General features: G+C 39.0%; 1 long non-coding RNA gene across 1 annotated transcript; it reads right to left on the bottom strand.

Annotated features, from left to right (window-relative positions):
• Positions 14,503-15,296, bottom strand: LOC110436824. Its single transcript, XR_002454678.1, has 3 exons — positions 15,052-15,296; positions 14,897-14,964; positions 14,503-14,774 (listed from the first exon to the last, which is right to left on the bottom strand). It is a non-coding gene; the product is annotated as an uncharacterized LOC110436824 (long non-coding RNA).

Genomic DNA, 21,461 nt, shown 5'->3' with positions numbered 1-21,461 from the left:
TTTTTCCTCAAAAATTTACATGGTATTTAGTTTCACTATACAAAATAATAAACCACAACATAAAATTTTTTAGAATAAAAAAAGAACTAAGCACCCCCTCAGTGGCGGACCCAAAAATTAGCCAAGACTAGAATCAAATTTTGCTGGCCAAAATCCAAAACTACCCTCAGTCAATCATTCCGGCGTCACGGAATATCTGTAGAACACAGAACCATATATGTCACAACGGACGCGTATTTGATGGCCCGATTAACCTATCTCCGCCATGACCAGCCAGAACCCAGAACTAAATTTCCTTGTGGGTCTTGTTTAGTTCACCCCGAAAACCAAAAAGTTTTCAAGATTCTCCGTCACATCGAATTTTTTGACACATACATGAAGCATTAAATATAGACGAAAATAAAAATTAATTACACAGTTTATCTGTAAATCGCGAGACGAATCTTTTCATCCTAGTTAGTCCATAATTAGACAATATTTGACACAAACAAATAAAAGTGCTACAGTAGCGAAATCTAAAATCTTTTTACATCTGGCTGAAGGGAATTGAACATGATTTGAGCTAGAGCCCTTTATTATGGACTGTTTGCAACCCGAAACGTATCTGATCCCTCGATTGACCGATCGGCATGCAAGAATTACTGAACTACGGAGTATAGTGTGTTTATCTCACGAACTAGTTATAGCTAGTTTGTTGCACACCAGTACTGGCCAAAGCTGAGGATACTGTGATTTGAACATAATTGGGCTACAGTGAGTTTATGGGCCGTTTGCAACCCCAAAAAAGCTAAATTTATGGCCCATTTGGCTTGCTTCCTCAGGTTTGCTAAGACTCAGGTGTAGCCAAGGATGAAAAGCGTAAGAAAATTGTTTTCTACTTTTACATTTATAAATTTATATAAAAACGAAAACAAAAATAGTAAAGTTGGACATTAAAACAAACACAAATTTATGAAATATCGAGAATTCTAAAAACAAACCAATTCGAGCAGATTTATATCGAACATGGTCGATATAAGAAAACTTAATACGGAATACCGACCATAGTACCAAGTGCATGACTAGTTTAAGTGCATGTAATAATTAAAAAGTGCATTATCCTTGGTCTTAGGTATTTAATTCAATATCCCACACATAAATACAAGTTTAGACCAAACAATTAATAGCTAACAGGATAATAAGAATTAAAATTAGATGTAGCAACTAGCATACCATTTTAGAATCTGAACTAAAATTAAATGTTATTGAAATATGAACTCAAAATGAGAGGACAACACTTCATGAGGTCAAGAAAAATGAGACTAAGTGTCGTCCACAAAAAAGAGGGCAGCTGGCCACCAGTGGAAAGAACACAGCTGCATGGTGAGTAGCATGTAACTGAGCTGTGTGACCGTGTAGTTGGTTAAATTTGATTCAAACCAAATTTTAAATTCAAAATATTTTAAATTAAAAGTAGAAAAGTACAAAATGGTCGAAATGTCTAAACCGTTTTCTACTTTTACATTTGAAATACGAAACATCTAAAATACGAAAGCGAAAATAGTAAAGTTGAACAGAAAAATATGAATTCGATCGGATTAAATATAGAAAATGATGCGGTTCGATTCGAGATATTTTTGTTTCGTTTTCATCTTTAGGTGTAGCACGCGTCAAAATTTTGGCATAAAATGCTGTAGAAATATAAAGAACAAAAAGGCATAAGCCAAAGGCGTGGCGAGTTACGGAATAAAGCAATCCAAACAGGGGACTAAATTTCTCTAGGGATCAACTGAACGAGTCCTTAGCAAATTGTAGCGTAGGGAAGTAAACACAGTAAGTATCACCAACAGATTACTTATCTCATTCCCATATCTCCTAAACGTCTATAGGTGATCTTCTATTATTATTATTATTAGTGTAGCTTTTTTCTCTCCCAACTGATTACCAATGCCTTTAAAGTAGGGTCTTATTTTGTTTAAAAAAGAAAAGTTTTTGGGTATTGTAGCACATATATAACTATAGCAATTACTGTCCAATCATAGACTAATTAGACTTAAAAAATTTATCTCGCAAAATACATACAAATTGTGTAATCGTTATTTTTAATCTATATTTAATGCTTTATATGTCCGAACATTCGATATGATGGGTGAAAAGTTTTTAGGTAAAAACTAAATAGGGCGAGCAGGGATGGATCTGAGAGGGAGGATTGTGGCTTCTAAGTACTTTCTTCAACCTTTTGAGTATTCGGAATAGGATGAGACAATGAGTAATCTGTTGAAGCAACCACGATCCCTTATAATTATGGATAAAAAAATTGGACACGGATGAATATAACTGATATTATATTTGTTTTCATATTTCTAGTTGGATTCAGATTCAAATACTGATAGTATCAGTCATGTCGGATATAATACGATTGGATATCAACATTATAAATACTAGGTGAATTTCCTGTGCATTGCTGCAGGATTTTCTTAAAATTAAATCATTATATGCACAGCATTACTATATGGTATTCAGTATATATATATATATATATATATATATATATATGAGTGTTTTTTACACGTACGAGTATCTACACGCACCTAGAGTCTACACGCGCGAAGCCCGCGCGGACCTAGCTAACGGGCCCGTGTTAGTGGAGCTAACGGGTTTGAATACAATCCAATTGTAACACCTATGCGGGCGTATTTACAGGAATTCAAAAATTTGAGGCGTTAATAACATACGTGTGGCAGAACCTCCTGAATTAAGTGGCCCACATGCACCCATCATTGTCTCAAAGACTTCTGATCGGCGTGCGCGAGTTCCAAATGACTCAAGAAGTCTGTCGGGTGTCCTCGGAGGACCCCGAATCATCCACATTTTAACTCGTACAGGATCAACATGGAGTTACCACAACATTACAACATTTGTTACAAAAATAACTTACATCAGAGTGCGGAAGATTTATAACTTAATTTACAACATATGATGAAGTATAAACTTAACTAATTTTCCAAAAGGTGTGTAGAGTAGCGGAAGCATCCTAGGTGAAGCTTCTAAGGTAGAAGAGGTGGATAAATCATGTCGCGCCCACCGACATGACCTCCATTAGCAGTCTAAGTCAGCACCTGCAACAGGGGTTATAAAACCCTGAGTACAAAAGTACTCAACAAGACTTAACCGACTAGAAAAGAGGTGAAGACTCAGGTATGCAGGCTATAGGGATTCAAGGTAAAGCTTTAGCAAGATCAAAGCATTTCTTTTGCATAAAAGCTTACTAAGAGTAAAACCTACTTTCAAGTTTTAACTCAAGATTATCACTTATAACTAGCCAATATCATTATCCAACTTTCATAAGCAAATCACCTCTTTCTTATACCAAAGATTCACTTATTACTACGATGATGGTACGAGGATTGAGGCTCCATATCCGAGGAAACACGGCGATTCGAATCGATTAAACCCAGCTGGGGATTCAGTACCACACGACATATGTAGAACTTAATCTTGCATATGTCAACCTTTTCTATAGATCCTCCCATACAAGAACGGGTCCAGCGTCACCCGAGAGTACAGTACACCACCATCCTACAGCCAATCTAGATGTTTCCCGGTCATCTCAGATCCGTAAGGTGGGTACACGCTACTCTCGCCATCTTTCCACTCCCAGTACGCGGTTAGCCGTTCTCAAGTATCGGAATAGCTATAGGTAAGGCTTACCGCCGCATGTGGGCTGTACTCAAAGGTCTCAATCACAACAGGCCAATCAACGGTACGGTCCTTAATCGACACAGTTGGAGACACTACTTTAAGACTCCATTCTTAAAGCAAGTCCACCGACCGGTCTCAAGTTGAACATTATTGACCATAAAAGTATTCCACAACAACCCTTCAAACTTTCTCATTTGAAAACCTATCTAATAAGCAAGACTAAGCATACTAAACATTTTCATAAAGCAAGTATTAAGGTTAATATTGAAATCATCAAGGTAGGTAATGCAGCAAATAGGATTCACTCAACTCCTATTCACCTAATGCATCATTTTAACTCAAGTGATATAAATAACTTTATGAAAATACAAGGATAGGGTTTAATGTCCGGGGCTTGCCTTGGCCGGAAGGGAAGTCCGACAACTCAGCAAAACCAGATGGATCCACAAACTCGGAAGCAACCCACTGAGGATTAGATTCCTCCGGAGCGTAGTCTACACGTAGAGTTGCATATGCATGATCAATGAGATGTTCATGACATGATAAAGACAGGTTACAAGTTCTTGGATGATAACAACAATCATAACTACCTCGAGTACAACTTACCTTCACGGTATAGAAACAAACTAACTTAGCTATCAAAACATAAATTACTACTAAGCAAATTTTATCATCTTCATTAAGCAAGGTTGTGAAGCTATCATACAACAAAGATCATTTATATGAAATAAACCATAGCATATCATACCAAGTAACCACTGGTTGTCAATCAATCCCAAAGATCAATCAAAACCTAAAATGATTAGGTTTTCTATTTATCTTAATCAATTCTTAATTAAATATTAATGGCAGTAATTAAGTATTAACATCAAACAATAATTAAATGCCAAAGGTCATTAAGGTTAATGACCTCAGGTCATCACACAATCCCAAAAGCACTCAAATTCTAATTTGGAAATTAAGCTAAAGGCTAGCTAAAAACAAACAACTCTATTTGCACACATAACCGGGACAGCAGCATATACACAACTTCATTCAACCATAATTAGAGATCCAAACATCCAATAAAGGTAATATTAGACTTTCTGGAAAGCTTAGATAATTTTCTACAACTTTGTTATTATCTTCGAGAACTGATTTAAAAGATAAAATAGCCAAACAGCATGAATAAACAATTCTGTCCAGACCTTGGACAGAATCAGACATTAAGCTTCATACATCTATAACCAGAGTTCTAGATCACCAAAATTCATGATCCATAACATTTTGGAAAGCTTATGAAAATTACTACAATTCATCTTTTATCATGAAAGCATGCTTCATAAGTTTAGTAGGTTGAAATTGCACAACTACAGAAACTGATCCAGAATTTGACAGAGAGGAACCATTTCTGAAACTTAAATTTAAACAGGCATAACTCAGAAACTATAGGGCCAAATGCCACCAAAATTTAACACCAGCTAGATACATGAATTCTATACAACTTTGTTATAGACAAGTTTCATATCCAACATTATTTACCTAGAGAAATTCATAATGCTCTAAAAACTATCGAGAAACCACTAACAATTAAATTATAGAGAAATCATATTTCATTTATGTTCCAAACTTGAACCTGGGCAAAACCCAGCTCACCAACAGTTGAAATACATCAAAGAGATACTAGAAAACATCATGGTCATCCCTAAATAAATTCCTTTCATGTTTTTATTAATTTATTTAGGTAAATAGACAAAGCAATAACCATATATCAAAAGTACACAGTAAATTCTGAGAAAACTACAGCAGCTCATATATGCTATCCAAAGTCTACTGTATAAGTTTCATGCCATTTGGATAAGTATAGCAATTTCCATGAAAAAGATAAATTTCCATCACAAAGAAGCATGTAACGGCAAGATAAATAAGAAACTCGACATTTTCTACAAACACATAGCTAAATTATGTATCTATATGATATAACAACCACATATAAAGACAGAGGAACCATATTTTACATTTATTTATTTTTAGTTTAATTTTAAACTATTTAATAAGCACTAAACAAGATAAATTAATAACTTAACCATATATCCTCTACTGAACATGAAATTTTTACTGTAACACTCACATAACATCACGAGAACACCATAAAAATTTCAGGACCATAGGAGCTACACAGAATTAGATATGAATTTCTCCTTTTTAAACATAATTAAAAGGCATAAATCATAACTAATTATTTTACTACAAAACATGGTCAGTTCCATATTTTTAATAAAAACTAGACATTTCAAGGAGCACAACAAAATTTGGTTCACCAAAATTGGAGTTACCAAACTCCAGATATGAATTTTCAAAGATTTAACAAAACATCTACAAACAAGTCCTTATAGCACTATTCACCTGAGTCACAGTCTCTGCAATTAGACCCCTGGAGAACATCAAATTGTCGCGCGAAGTCCCTGGCCGCGAACTGAAAACAGAGGAGCTCGCCGGAGATCGCAGTTTCGACGTTGGGGTGCTCGTCGGCGGCAGTGGAGCAGCGGGGGAGTTCACTTGGACTCACGCACACCCTCTGGTTCCCTCTACTTGGCCAGAGGTGGTCTGTGGAGGCATGGCCACGTGAACAGCGGCACTGGCGGAGCTCTGGACGGGGCTAGGGGAAAACTTGGCGCTCCGGCCGCCGGGAAGGCGAGGGGACGAGTTGGGGAGCATCAGGGGCTCATCACGACTTCGTCAAGCTGCTCAGAACTGGTGGAAAAGCACGGAGGAGGGCTGGCCACGTGAAGCGCCCACGGCGGCGCTTTCGGCCGGAGTTGGGGAAGAAGAAGAAGCTCCAGCGATTGGGCGGGTTAGAGGGCGTGCTAGGGAGCGCTCTGGGTTCGCAAGAGTGCGGCGAAAGTGGTGGAAGGCTCAATTTGGTGAGAGAGGTGTTGAGCACGATGAATTTGAAGGGGAAGGGCGTCGGGTTTCTTTCGGTCATGGACAGCAAACAGACGACGTCGCCCACGTCGATGCTCAGAAAGGAGAAAGGAGCGAGGCTATGACGTCCACGTCGCTTGGCGACTCTGGCAGCAAGCAGCTGCGTGCCTTCACGCACGCAGGCGGTGCTGCGCGGGCGGCGACCACGCTGGACAGAGCGCCGAGGTCCACCTCAGTTACTGTAGCCGGCTTTATCCAACCAGTTTTGTGGTTTTGCAAAATTCGTCCAAATTTTGAACTGAAGATAAAATTCCACCAAAATGGAAGTTGTGAAGAATTTTACAAGCTACAAAACTCCTTTTGGTGACCAAAGCTAAATCTGAGTGGAAAAGTGTGAATTTGGCAAAACAGTTTGAATTTCAAAATCCCAAATTGGGGAAATTCCAAATTTTGAATTTGAGCAGATTAGAATTTCCAAAATTACTTTTGATTTTCCAAAACAACTTGAAAAACTACCAACATGAAAGTTGTTCAACTTTTCAAGCCCTACAACTTTCATGTTGACCATTTTTCAAAATTCCAAACAGATTTTGAATTGAGGATTTAAGTTTGAAAAGGGAACACTTTCCGGAAATCTGTATTTTTAAAATTACTTTGGATTTTGTACTAAATCTTCAAAAACTCAAAACACCAAAGTTGTACATCTTGACAAGATCTACAACTTTGCTTTTGAACTCAACTTCAAATTTTGCTTAGTTTTTAAATTACACAAAAGGGGCAAATCTAGGTTTTTGAAATTAGGGTTTCCCCCCTTAAGTCTTTCGGAAAAACTCTCACCCAGGGTTTTAATCACCAACACAAACATCCATACACAATATAAGCACACTTTAATTTCCTAAGCACAATCAACCAAAATAACCTTATTTTAAGTTGATGCATAATAATGTGCTTAACAAATATGCTTTGCAATGCTTATGATGACATGATCCAGTTTTAGTGTTCGTAACATCAGGGATGTTACAGATATCAGAGTGGTATCAGAGCTCATACATGGATCTTCTACAACATTACTTGTGAAAAGTTCAAAAGAAATTTACAAATTAAAAGTTTTTGAGGATAACAACTTATAAATATTCCTTAACTTTTCTTATGCTTGCTGTCCGGATTCTACGAAGACTTTCTGCTGACTCAAATAGAAGGCATTGAAAGAAGCTTCAAGTCTTCAACAAGCCAAGTGAAGAATCAAACTACTCCAACAATGCTTTGTCAAAAGTCTTGCAACATTCCATCCAGAGCGATGAAGATAGTGTATAAATAAAGCCCTATAATCTACTAACATGATGAAGATAGAGCACTCTCGCCGTTGAGAAGACGTATAGGCGAGCATATTGCATATCAAGCATAACATGACAAATATAATGATACATAAAAGCCCCTCCTTATGCTTCAAAACAGTTATTATTCGGTATAGCTGTTTTATTGATGAATCTCATCATGTACCAGGTTTCGTTAACTGATTGATAATCTTTTACTCCATAAGATCCTAATCCTTGATTCATTTGTTATGCATGTGACCTTCCTTGATTTCCTCTAATTCGGACACATGCTACCTCCTTGATGTCATTTGTCAACATTTCTGTTGATTGAATGTCACTATGATTGTGTCCTCTTAAGGTACCAAGACCCATAACTTAGGTAACAACGCCGAAACCTGGGGTCTCCTATGGCTCGCGACCATAAGGAAATACTGCCGGGCGCTCGCTGTTATCAAAGTCTATGATCATGATCCCTTATAGACCCACAACTTAGGTGACCTCACTCTTTGAACAATATTATGGGAATCCATGCCCATATCTTTGTGGGAATTACCTAAAACCCTTGACTTGGATAACCAACATAGGTCATTGAAAGCTATTGTAACCGTACTCTATAGTAGGTACCATGATCCGTGATCACGTTATAGCGTCGAACCTTGTAGTCTCCTGTGGACTGCAGCCATAAGGAAATACTACAGGGTGCTCGTTAAACATCGGGATCTCTGGTCATGCTCCACTATAATCTACTGTTAGTGTGCTTTCATTCTCCTTGGAAGCTCATTTGGAGATTCATATCTTCGTATGAATTCTCTAAAATTCCTGATTGATTACAACTTCTTGTTGATCTTAGTTGTAATTCTTGGACCAATCGTAATTGTTGTATGAACTTCTCAAAAGTTAATGTGCTTGACACATTTCCTTTTCCATTACTTAACCCCATGGGTTTTAGTACCCTGGAAATCTCGGGACGAGATTTCTTTAAGGGGGAAGGGCTGTAACATCCCTGATGTTACGAACACTAAAACTGGATCATGTCATCATAAGCATTGCAAAGCATATTTGTTAAGCACATTATTATGCATCAACTTAAAATAAGGTTATTTTGGTTGATTGTGCTTAGGAAATTAAAGTGTGCTTATATTGTGTATGGATGTTTGTGTTGGTGATTAAAACCCTGGGTGAGAGTTTTTCCGAAAGACTTAAGGGGGGAAACCCTAATTTCAAAAACCTAGATTTGCCCCTTTTGTGTAATTTAAAAACTAAGCAAAATTTGAAGTTGAGTTCAAAAGCAAAGTTGTAGATCTTGTCAAGATGTACAACTTTGGTGTTTTGAGTTTTTGAAGATTTAGTACAAAATCCAAAGTAATTTTAAAAATACAGATTTCCGGAAAGTGTTCCCTTTTCAAACTTAAATCCTCAATTCAAAATCTGTTTGGAATTTTGAAAAATGGTCAACATGAAAGTTGTAGGGCTTGAAAAGTTGAACAACTTTCATGTTGGTAGTTTTTCAAGTTGTTTTGGAAAATCAAAAGTAATTTTGGAAATTCTAATCTGCTCAAATTCAAAATTTGGAATTTCCCCAATTTGGGATTTTGAAATTCAAACTGTTTTGCCAAATTCACACTTTTCCACTCAGATTTAGCTTTGGTCACCAAAAGGAGTTTTGTAGCTTGTAAAATTCTTCACAACTTCCATTTTGGTGGAATTTTGTCTTCAGTTCAAAATTTGGACGAATTTTGCAAAACCACAAAACTGGTTGGATAAAGCCGGCTACAGTAACTGAGGTGGACCTCGGCGCTCTGTCCAGCGTGGTCGCCGCCCGCGCAGCACCGCCTGCGTGCGTGAAGGCACGCAGCTGCTTGCTGCCAGAGTCGCCAAGCGACGTGGACGTCATAGCCTCGCTCCTTTCTCCTTTCTGAGCATCGACGTGGGCGACGTCGTCTGTTTGCTGTCCATGACCGAAAGAAACCCGACGCCCTTCCCCTTCAAATTCATCGTGCTCAACACCTCTCTCACCAAATTGAGCCTTCCACCACTTTCGCCGCACTCTTGCGAACCCAGAGCGCTCCCTAGCACGCCCTCTAACCCGCCCAATCGCTGGAGCTTCTTCTTCTTCCCCAACTCCGGCCGAAAGCGCCGCCGTGGGCGCTTCACGTGGCCAGCCCTCCTCCGTGCTTTTCCACCAGTTCTGAGCAGCTTGACGAAGTCGTGATGAGCCCCTGATGCTCCCCAACTCGTCCCCTCGCCTTCCCGGCGGCCGGAGCGCCAAGTTTTCCCCTAGCCCCGTCCAGAGCTCCGCCAGTGCCGCTGTTCACGTGGCCATGCCTCCACAGACCACCTCTGGCCAAGTAGAGGGAACCAGAGGGTGTGCGTGAGTCCAAGTGAACTCCCCCGCTGCTCCACTGCCGCCGACGAGCACCCCAACGTCGAAACTGCGATCTCCGGCGAGCTCCTCTGTTTTCAGTTCGCGGCCAGGGACTTCGCGCGACAATTTGATGTTCTCCAGGGGTCTAATTGCAGAGACTGTGACTCAGGTGAATAGTGCTATAAGGACTTGTTTGTAGATGTTTTGTTAAATCTTTGAAAATTCATATCTGGAGTTTGGTAACTCCAATTTTGGTGAACCAAATTTTGTTGTGCTCCTTGAAATGTCTAGTTTTTATTAAAAATATGGAACTGACCATGTTTTGTAGTAAAATAATTAGTTATGATTTATGCCTTTTAATTATGTTTAAAAAGGAGAAATTCATATCTAATTCTGTGTAGCTCCTATGGTCCTGAAATTTTTATGGTGTTCTCGTGATGTTATGTGAGTGTTACAGTAAAAATTTCATGTTCAGTAGAGGATATATGGTTAAGTTATTAATTTATCTTGTTTAGTGCTTATTAAATAGTTTAAAATTAAACTAAAAATAAATAAATGTAAAATATGGTTCCTCTGTCTTTATATGTGGTTGTTATATCATATAGATACATAATTTAGCTATGTGTTTGTAGAAAATGTCGAGTTTCTTATTTATCTTGCCGTTACATGCTTCTTTGTGATGGAAATTTATCTTTTTCATGGAAATTGCTATACTTATCCAAATGGCATGAAACTTATACAGTAGACTTTGGATAGCATATATGAGCTGCTGTAGTTTTCTCAGAATTTACTGTGTACTTTTGATATATGGTTATTGCTTTGTCTATTTACCTAAATAAATTAATAAAAACATGAAAGGAATTTATTTAGGGATGACCATGATGTTTTCTAGTATCTCTTTGATGTATTTCAACTGTTGGTGAGCTGGGTTTTGCCCAGGTTCAAGTTTGGAACATAAATGAAATATGATTTCTCTATAATTTAATTGTTAGTGGTTTCTCGATAGTTTTTAGAGCATTATGAATTTCTCTAGGTAAATAATGTTGGATATGAAACTTGTCTATAACAAAGTTGTATAGAATTCATGTATCTAGCTGGTGTTAAATTTTGGTGGCATTTGGCCCTATAGTTTCTGAGTTATGCCTGTTTAAATTTAAGTTTCAGAAATGGTTCCTCTCTGTCAAATTCTGGATCAGTTTCTGTAGTTGTGCAATTTCAACCTACTAAACTTATGAAGCATGCTTTCATGATAAAAGATGAATTGTAGTAATTTTCATAAGCTTTCCAAAATGTTATGGATCATGAATTTTGGTGATCTAGAACTCTGGTTATAGATGTATGAAGCTTAATGTCTGATTCTGTCCAAGGTCTGGACAGAATTGTTTATTCATGCTGTTTGGCTATTTTATCTTTTAAATCAGTTCTCGAAGATAATAACAAAGTTGTAGAAAATTATCTAAGCTTTCCAGAAAGTCTAATATTACCTTTATTGGATGTTTGGATCTCTAATTATGGTTGAATGAAGTTGTGTATATGCTGCTGTCCCGGTTATGTGTGCAAATAGAGTTGTTTGTTTTTAGCTAGCCTTTAGCTTAATTTCCAAATTAGAATTTGAGTGCTTTTGGGATTGTGTGATGACCTGAGGTCATTAACCTTAATGACCTTTGGCATTTAATTATTGTTTGATGTTAATACTTAATTACTGCCATTAATATTTAATTAAGAATTGATTAAGATAAATAGAAAACCTAATCATTTTAGGTTTTGATTGATCTTTGGGATTGATTGACAACCAGTGGTTACTTGGTATGATATGCTATGGTTTATTTCATATAAATGATCTTTGTTGTATGATAGCTTCACAACCTTGCTTAATGAAGATGATAAAATTTGCTTAGTAGTAATTTATGTTTTGATAGCTAAGTTAGTTTGTTTCTATACCGTGAAGGTAAGTTGTACTCGAGGTAGTTATGATTGTTGTTATCATCCAAGAACTTGTAACCTGTCTTTATCATGTCATGAACATCTCATTGATCATGCATATGCAACTCTACGTGTAGACTACGCTCCGGAGGAATCTAATCCTCAGTGGGTTGCTTCCGAGTTTGTGGATCCATCTGGTTTTGCTGAGTTGTCGGACTTCCCTTCCGGCCAAGGCAAGCCCCGGACATTAAACCCTATCCTTGTATTTTCATAAAGTTATTTATATCACTTGAGTTAAAATGATGCATTAGGTGAATAGGAGTTGAGTGAATCCTATTTGCTGCATTACCTACCTTGATGATTTCAATATTAACCTTAATACTTGCTTTATGAAAATGTTTAGTATGCTTAGTCTTGCTTATTAGATAGGTTTTCAAATGAGAAAGTTTGAAGGGTTGTTGTGGAATACTTTTATGGTCAATAATGTTCAACTTGAGACCGGTCGGTGGACTTGCTTTAAGAATGGAGTCTTAAAGTAGTGTCTCCAACTGTGTCGATTAAGGACCGTACCGTTGATTGGCCTGTTGTGATTGAGACCTTTGAGTACAGCCCACATGCGGCGGTAAGCCTTACCTATAGCTATTCCGATACTTGAGAACGGCTAACCGCGTACTGGGAGTGGAAAGATGGCGAGAGTAGCGTGTACCCACCTTACGGATCTGAGATGACCGGGAAACATCTAGATTGGCTGTAGGATGGTGGTGTACTGTACTCTCGGGTGACGCTGGACCCGTTCTTGTATGGGAGGATCTATAGAAAAGGTTGACATATGCAAGATTAAGTTCTACATATGTCGTGTGGTACTGAATCCCCAGCTGGGTTTAATCGATTCGAATCGCCGTGTTTCCTCGGATATGGAGCCTCAATCCTCGTACCATCATCGTAGTAATAAGTGAATCTTTGGTATAAGAAAGAGGTGATTTGCTTATGAAAGTTGGATAATGATATTGGCTAGTTATAAGTGATAATCTTGAGTTAAAACTTGAAAGTAGGTTTTACTCTTAGTAAGCTTTTATGCAAAAGAAATGCTTTGATCTTGCTAAAGCTTTACCTTGAATCCCTATAGCCTGCATACCTGAGTCTTCACCTCTTTTCTAGTCGGTTAAGTCTTGTTGAGTACTTTTGTACTCAGGGTTTTATAACCCCTGTTGCAGGTGCTGACTTAGACTGCTAATGGAGGTCATGTCGGTGGGCGCGACATGATTTATCCACCTCTTCTACCTTAGAAGCTTCACCTAGGATGCTTCCGCTACTCTACACACCTTTTGGAAAATTAGTTAAGTTTATACTTCATCATATGTTGTAAATTAAGTTATAAATCTTCCGCACTCTGATGTAAGTTATTTTTGTAACAAATGTTGTAATGTTGTGGTAACTCCATGTTGATCCTGTACGAGTTAAAATGTGGATGATTCGGGGTCCTCCGAGGACACCCGACAGACTTCTTGAGTCATTTGGAACTCGCGCACGCCGATCAGAAGTCTTTGAGACAATGATGGGTGCATGTGGGCCACTTAATTCAGGAGGTTCTGCCACAATACGTGCGTTGTGAGCATGCCCATATACATGCATATAGCACGTACGTCTGCATGTGTTGAGTTGATGTCAGCTACCGCGCGCTATACACTGCATGATTTGTGACTGGCCGCCGGCGCCGATTTTGTATACTTGTTCCTTTTCCTGCCGTATATACAGTGTTTTTTACTGTCATATATGCATCCATGTGAAAACAGCTAGTACGAATGCATACTTGTTGGAGTATATATAGAGAGTATGTGTATGCATGTACGCATTATTTAAGAAAAGGTATGATTAGATACTTGTTTTTTAATTAATGAGTATATCCAAGGAGAGAGTAAACCCATACATATTTAACGGGGATCATCCGATTTGGAGAACAGAGTATATATATATATATATATATATATATATATATATATATATATATATATATATATATATATATATATATATATATATATATATATATATATATATATATATATATATATATATATATATATATATATATATATATATATATATATATATATATATATATATATATATATATATATATATATATATATATATATATATATATATATATATATATATATATATATATATATATATGTATGAGAATATACTCGTTCGTAGGAAAGTATATAGATCGGAGAGTATGTTTATATACTTATCTGACACGTGATTATATTATTAGTATTTATCTCTCATAATGTAATATCACGGAAGTACGCTAAGTACAGCTACATAGTTTTTGAAAAACAAGTATATACAGATACCTTTCCTAAGTATAGGTACATACTTTTTGATAAACAAGTATATGTAGATACCTTTCCTAGAGTATCAGTTCATACATTATTATAGGAGTATGTACTAACATTTATCTCTCAAATTGGTCACCGATCCACTGAATTCTGAATGCTTCATAGTTGTCGTATGGACGCATAATGTCGAACGACATCAGCGATGCAGACGTGGCTCACCGAGATGCGATTTGCTACCTGTTCGTAAAGAATACAAAAATGAATGGGTGCAGAAGTAAACTAATCAATTTCTCATTCCATAATCTGATCAACCTGGATGAAGCAAAAAAATACAAAAAAAAACATATGTTTACGTGTACCTGTACTGACCAACAGCCCATCAGTCACCTCCCATGCCTAGTGAAAGAAGCTGCATCTAGATCTGCATCTGTTAAAAGAAGACGACTAATTCAATTAGATCTAAAAATACTACAAACTAGCTAGATCAATGAAAATACAGAACATGAGCACTCACCACGGAGCTTCGACCTGCACCACCCGCACACAAAGCTGGAGAACTCCGACCAAGGGCCGCCGCCTGCCGATGTAGGTGAATGCACACCTTGCCCCTATGCGATGCCAACTCCAAAACATGGAACCATCGTCGGTTGGGGAGGATGCGCATGCACAGACACAAGTAGGAGGAGGCATCTACGCGGCTGCCAGTCAGGAAGAGGCATCAGTGCGGCCGCCGGTAGATTGACGAGCAGACGTCCGCGAGACCACTCGTGTGGCCGGCGGATACGGTGAATGAGAACAGAATTTTCTAATATATACATTAGTTAACGGGTTCACCACTTTGACCCGTTAATCAACTAGATATGGTTTAGTTATACAGGAGTTGATACGTAGGTTGTGGAATAGACTGGGTGCGGAGGTCGGAGTAGTTACACGTTGGTGTAAAAAGGAATTACCATATATATATATATATATATATATATATATATATATATATATATATATATATATATATTTGACTTGCATGTATTTTGTTGTATCAGATCTAGTAAAAAAATACTAAGCTAATAGAAGAAAAACTAATATTTGATTACATTATAGAGGAATAGGTGATAGTGTATGTATATGACTTATGTGTTAATAGATCAAAGATTTAAAGTATTTCACATGAGATAGATGACATGACCATTTTTTGTAATTAATATGGGATGACATGGACTTAGTGTGGAATGATGTGGGCATCTGGCATGAAGAGATAGAACATTTAGTGGGTCACATAGTGAGGAATAATGTGGACACCTTGCGTGAAGAGAGAAATCATCTAGTGAGGTTTAGCTTTATAAGAGTATATGATGTGATTTGAGTATTTAGATACGGACAGATTTATACCTCTAAACGAATTCAATCTAGAATACGGTCAGAAAATATCCGTACCATTTTTATCCATACTTATAGTATTACATATTTTTAGTATTGAGGTTAGATAAGTAATATATTGGAGATGCTCTTACCTCCCTCCTAAAAGGAGTGCATCTCAAGTCTAGTTCTAAGTGATACCATCGCAAGTTTAACTAAATTTATAAAAAAGAGTAAATTACACTCACCACACGACAAGTATCTAAGTGGGTGCATGTTAGTCCAACATCTTGTAATTTGTTCAATTTAATACAACAACAAAATAGGTGGGTGCATATTGATCCACAATCTTCTCATAAGTTTAATTTGATACAAGAACTTGCTTATTCGTGCATATACGGTCCAAGTATTGTAATAACGTATCTCTGTACACTCTGAATCACTGTCATTGCAAGCTATAGACCCTAGCATGCTCATCTCATCCATCAATCGGCTTGAATCATTTACTATACGATATCATTTATGAATTTGGCCAAATATAAAAAGCTGTCATTGATTTTATAAATATGAAAAATTCCAAACCAATTATTTTTCTTTCTATACCACAATATTGTTTTCATCCGTGTTTTCATCCTAACCTATTGTCATTCATGGCTGGCTTGAACTAATACGTGGGTTGTCCATCTCATAAGAATCAGGAACTGAGATGTTTTATTCGAAAACAAGAATCAACAAAATTTGGTTTTGTTTTTTTGGTTTGGTTCTACCTATAACCGAACTAACCAAGTTCTTATATATATATATTTACCAAGCTAAGAAAAAAAGTGGTTGCCACCGTTTAAAGGATGTAGTAGACACAAAAAAAAATAAGATGATGTAATAGACACAAAAAAGAATACGATGCGGCAATTGCACCGTCCAAAGGATAGGAAAGGCCTAGAGAGGGGTAGGTTAATTGGCTTATAAAAACTTAAAACTCGATTCAGCGGATAAGCATAATGCGGAGGTTCCACAGATTCTCACGGAAGTTTTAGAAAGATAGGTAGTGAGTAATTGATTCCTCATAAGCTTACCACTTTATGTCTCTCTTAATGGTATGACTTTTCCTATACTCAAATTTAAAATAAAAATTGAATGTACGCTTTTATTTGGCCAAAGTCAGAGAAATGATATCATAATATAGTAAATGATTCAAGTTGAGTGATGGACGAGACGAGCGTGCTAGGGTGTGTAGCTTCTGATGACAGGGATTCAGAGTGTACAAAAACACTGCTTGGAACATACACGCATCAATGAACTAAGTTCTTACTTCAAATTAAATAGATTAGAATATGTTGGACCAATAAGCACCCACCTAGATAGTTGTCGTATTAAATTGGACAAATTAGAAGATGTTGGACTAACATGCACCCACTTAATTAGTTGTTGTATGGTGAGTGCAATTTACTCTATAAAAAACTACAATATTTATGATACAAAATAGAGTTTATTAGATTCGCCATACAATATGTTCATTCTTTTTTCTATCAGTTTTGTTAAAGATAAAAAAACTAGAATTGCATATTTTTTTAAGAAGGGTAATGCTTTTCATCAAATTAGTCGTTTCGTTTGGTTCAATGCCAATAAATTTTAAAAGTTGGACTTCTCATTTGACTTCCTTGTTAATTTATTTGGTGTTCAAATTTAAGTTGGTCAATCTATCCACAATAATAGCCCTTTTTTAACGAACCGGCATGAACCCGTGCCCATTTTGATTTCAATAATATTTGATAGGGAAGAGTTACAAGCCCCTAGAGGCAAAGGAAAAAAAAATGCAACCACTTTGCCCTTTGTGCTCAAAGGCTCTTTGCTTCTTTTGCTAGCTACCAAATCTAACAAACCACAAGTAGGGTTTACGGATTATTAGTCTCTTCTTCGGAGCCCCTCACCAAGCATGTACTGTCTCAATCGACACATACTCTTCTGTCTCTGAAAGCTTCGAATTCTAGAATCTATGCCAATCATTTTTTTAAAATTTGACCAACTCTATAGAAAAGAGTATTTTTTATGATATAAAATGAATCTTATAAAAATATATTTTATGATAAATCTAATGGTATTAAATTGTTACTATAAATTTTAGTATTTTTTTCTAAAAATTTGATCAAAGTTTTAAAAATTTGACTTAGAGGGACAGAGGGAGTAGTTAACTGGGTGCAACTACTAATATGAGGCCCAACCTCCAAGTATTAGGCCTTGTTTACTTTTAATTTTTTTTTACAGAATGGACACTGTAGCACTTTCGTTTGTATTCGATAAAGATTGTCCAATCATGGACTAACTAGGTTTAAAAGATTCATTTTGTAAATTACAGGTAAAATTTGCAATTAGTTATTTCTTTTATCTATATTTAATGCTCTATGCATGTGCCGCAAGATTCGATGTGATGAAGAATCTGAAAAATTTTGCAAATTTGGGAACTAAACAAGGCCAAGGCTTTGTTCAATTACACCCAAAATTCAAAAACTTTTCATGATTTCCCATCACATAGAATTTTGCAATACATGCATGGAGAATTATTATGAGACGAATCTTTTGAGTCTACTTAATCCATGGTTGAATAACAATTGTCAAATACAAACAAAACTGTTGTAGTAGTAAAATTTTTAAAAAAATGAATCTATTCCAAATTATGGCTTTGTAGTTGGAAGTTCATCCTGAAACCCACGAATCATGCTTGTAGTAGGATGAGGACCATCGTTAGTTTCCATATAATATCATCTACAGTGCTCAACTATAGCCGTATTGTCTACTCCCTCCAGCCTCCATATACCAATAAAAAATCTGACGTTCTGTACCTGCCGGGTTCGAACCTAGGACGCCGAACTGAAGCTGCCACCTAGTTGACATGGTTAATTTTCTCCTACAGGGAGCCACAATCTTATTTATTAGGAGCATAGAAGAAAAATTAAACTCTACTTAATTACTCCTTAGTTATTATAATTATATCCTTAACGTCAGATTTTTAGATGTGGAGGGAGTATATTGTATTCCAGTGGAATATGAGCTGCACTTGAAACATGACATTAGTTGCCAAAATCTGGCCTTGTTTAGTTTACCTTAAAAACTAAAAACTTTTTAAGATTTCCCGTTAAATCGAATCTTGCGGCACATATATAGAACATTAAATATAAATGAAAATAAAAACTAATTGCACTGTAAAATCGTGAGACGAATCTTTTAAGCCTAGTTACTTTATAATTGAACAATGTTTGTCAAATAAAAACGAAAGTGCTATAGTATTAAAATCTAACAACTTTTTATCTAGGCCTCTGTTCTTTGAGGCAGTATACATATCCAAATAAACAGCAACGTCGCCGGCACTTACGGAAACAAGGACAAATCTGTTCTCTGGAAGCTACACGTCACACGTACGCGTGGTACAGTCACAGGTCACACGCTCACGCTCACGCTCACGCCTCCAGCGCAAAACGCGAGCGCGAGGCCGCCGCCCCCGGGGCCTGGGATCCCGCGCCCCGCCCGCTCGCGGCGTCGCGTGGCCGATTGCTTCGTCTTCGTCCCGTCCCTGCAGATGACGCGAGAGCGGAAACCGCCGGCCCCAGCCGCTCAACGGCTCGACGAAAAAGACGGCGCCACGACCCTTCCGTTCCGTGGCGAAGGACTGGCATCAAGTAACTTAAGCAAGTCACGATGTAACTTTCGCCTACATATCCACCGTCCAACTCTGATCGAAGCGTTCTCAGCGTCTCCGTATTATCTAAGGCCTCCATAGTGATATAGTCTCATCTCTCTTGTGACAATGACGTATGGACTCCACTAGTGTCCCCACTAGTCATCTTCTTCCTCCATCCTTCCCTGTCTTCTCCATGGCGTCCGAGGATCGATGATAGAGCGTTAGGAGTTCCCTGCCGTCAGGGATGCGATGGTGTTCAACCCGTAGGAGGACGCTAAGGAGTACCTTGCGCGTGGCGCGTCGGGCTCACATGCCAAGGCCGCAGGCGGTGATGGCGGCGCAGGCGCGCTCGCCGGCCAGGGGTGCGTATATACGGCGGCGGCACTCGGCCGGGCCACGTCCCCACGGCGGCGGCGGCAGCGCTCGGTAGGGGCGAGCTCACGCGGCAGCAGCGCTCGCCCAAGCGCGTCCCCACGGCGGCGTCACGCGGCGGCAGCGTGTTCTTGCGGGTACGCTGGGCTCACGCGCTAAGGCCGTGGGCGGCGATGGCGGTGCAGGCGTGCTCGCGTGGCCAGGGGTGCGTTTCCGCGGCGGCGGCGCTCGATAGGGGCGAGCTCGCATGGCGGCAGCGCTCGGCCGAGTGCATCCCTACGGTGGCGCACGGCGTCACGCGGCAGGGGCGAGCTCGCGCGGTTGCAACGCTCGGCCAGGCGCGTCCCCATGGTGGCGTCACGCGGCAGGGGCGAGTTCGCACGGCGGTGGTGGCACGTCCTCGCGGAGACGAGGACCAAGGAGACGATCTTGACGGCAATCATCGCCGTGTCCGTCCGTGAGCGAGCACATGGCCACTTCTGGTAGCGGCTGACGGTGCACGCTTACAGCGCTGGCCGTGAACTCTCTGCATATTTCGCGAGCTCGCTGCGCATCCTTCTAGTGCTGGAAGCAGCACGCGAGGATTCCGAGGAGCCCCAATGGTGAGATCGCGGCGGCGTGTGATGCTGGAGCGGGCAAGCCGCACAAGGGGCGACGGTGCGACGCGGAGGAGCCCCGTTTGTACTTGCTGTCTCCTAGGTCCTTGCCTAAATAAAATACGTACTCATACTTTTATGCCGGATTGCTTGTGAATCGTTGAATCTAAGTTAAACGATGGATGGAGGTGCGAAAGTTACAACGTAACTTACCAGAGGAAAGTTACTGAATCTGCGTCCGTTCCGGTCTCGGTTCCGGCTCAGGCCCTGTTTAGTCCCACCTAAAAAATTTTCGTACATACCATCAAATCTTTAGACACATATATAAAACATTAAATGTAGATAAAAAATTAAACTAATTATACAGTTTGGTTGAAAATTGTGAGACGAATCTTTTAAACCTAGTTAGTCCATGATTAGCTTTAAGTACTACGGTAACCCACATGTCAGGATGCAAGTGGGGCGGCGGCGCTCAGCCTGCCCCGCGTCCGCATGAGCCGCGAGAGGTTTTTCGGGTGCGTGCGGCAGACCGCAAAACGCGGCTTGCTTTTGCGGGTTTATGCGGCAGCCCACACAACGCTGCTTGTAGCATCACTTACAGACAGACTTCTTAACTGCTGCAACGCCTCTCTGTCACGGACATCTTCAGCGATCGGATTCATCTAGTTACACAAACTGGACTTGCTATGATAATTTATAAATAGTTGATGCACAGACACACTGGGCGGCGGCGCATATCACGTGGTAGATACAATTTTCCTTTGAGTACGTTCTTCGTCTGGCAAAGCAATGAAGCAACCACCAAGAAAGATTAGCAGGAATGGAAAAAGCATGGCAGATGGCCATCAGCGAGTAAGCGTGGAGAAACGTTGTCGCGCGGCGCGATGTCATGCAGGCAACCGTGGCCTCCGGGCCAGAGTGCTCACATAC

This window comes from Sorghum bicolor, chromosome 7 (assembly GCF_000003195.3).
Source record: "Sorghum bicolor cultivar BTx623 chromosome 7, Sorghum_bicolor_NCBIv3, whole genome shotgun sequence".
Classification (NCBI taxonomy): domain Eukaryota; kingdom Viridiplantae; phylum Streptophyta; class Magnoliopsida; order Poales; family Poaceae; genus Sorghum; species Sorghum bicolor.
Note: the sequence above shows the minus strand (reverse complement) of the source record. Positions and strands in the feature narration are given on the sequence as shown.